The sequence below is a fragment of the Apaloderma vittatum genome, unplaced genomic scaffold, assembly GCF_000703405.1.
Source record: "Apaloderma vittatum isolate BGI_N311 unplaced genomic scaffold, ASM70340v1 scaffold592, whole genome shotgun sequence".
Classification (NCBI taxonomy): domain Eukaryota; kingdom Metazoa; phylum Chordata; class Aves; order Trogoniformes; family Trogonidae; genus Apaloderma; species Apaloderma vittatum.
Genome location: NW_009702843.1, coordinates 1 through 751, shown reverse-complemented (window position 1 = coordinate 751; position 751 = coordinate 1). Strand labels below are relative to the sequence as shown.

The window sequence follows — 751 nt, the reverse complement described above, 5'->3', positions numbered from 1 at the left end:
AGGCTTCATGTACAGGTCTGGTCTTGAACCTTCCCTTTTAGGCTCAGTGTTTGAGGGACTACAAAGTCTGTTTTGGCCACGAGTCTACTGAAAACTGAAAGGCGCTTTGTGTCAGTAAGACATGATGAGATAGGATGGTTGCCTTTGTGTCCCTTCCTTGGGCACAGACACTCAAAGATGGAGAACAAGATCCTCTGCCATGGTAAGCAACTGTAGAACTCTCAGTGAGAGAGGGTGGCAAGATTCAAATCTCTGAAATTTGCACAGAATACACACCTGTCAGAAGATCAGAAGGAACATTTTCTGTACTACTTCAGAGCATTAGTTCACCTTATCCAGTCTTGCCTTTTAAACTAAGTCCAGATGTTCCAGAGTAAAACATACATCCACTTAATGCCAGCAATCCAAGTTTCACAAGAAACTTACCACGACTGCCGAGAGCATCAGATACGTTCCCGAAACGCAGGATACAATTGTGATCCCTGTCCTCCTGCAGTGCTGAGAGTGTTAGAATCATAGAATCATAGAATGGCCTAGGTTGGAAGGGACCTTGGAGATCATTTAATCCAACCTCCATGTCGTGCCCAGGGACACCTCTCAACTAGATCAGGCAACACATGGGGACCAAACAGGAATCGAACCTGTGACCTTGGTGTTAGCAGCACCATGCTCCAACCAACTGAGCTGACCGGCCCCCTCAAGAAAGTTCTTGTTACTTCACATAGAATCACAGAATGTTAGGCATTGGAAG

General features: G+C 45.7%; 1 non-coding gene across 1 annotated transcript; it reads right to left on the bottom strand.

Annotated features, from left to right (window-relative positions):
• Window positions 1–620: 620 nt before the first annotated feature.
• On the bottom strand, window positions 621–695 carry TRNAS-GCU. Its single transcript has one exon. It is a non-coding gene; the product is annotated as a tRNA-Ser (tRNA).
• Window positions 696–751: the final 56 nt, after the last annotated feature.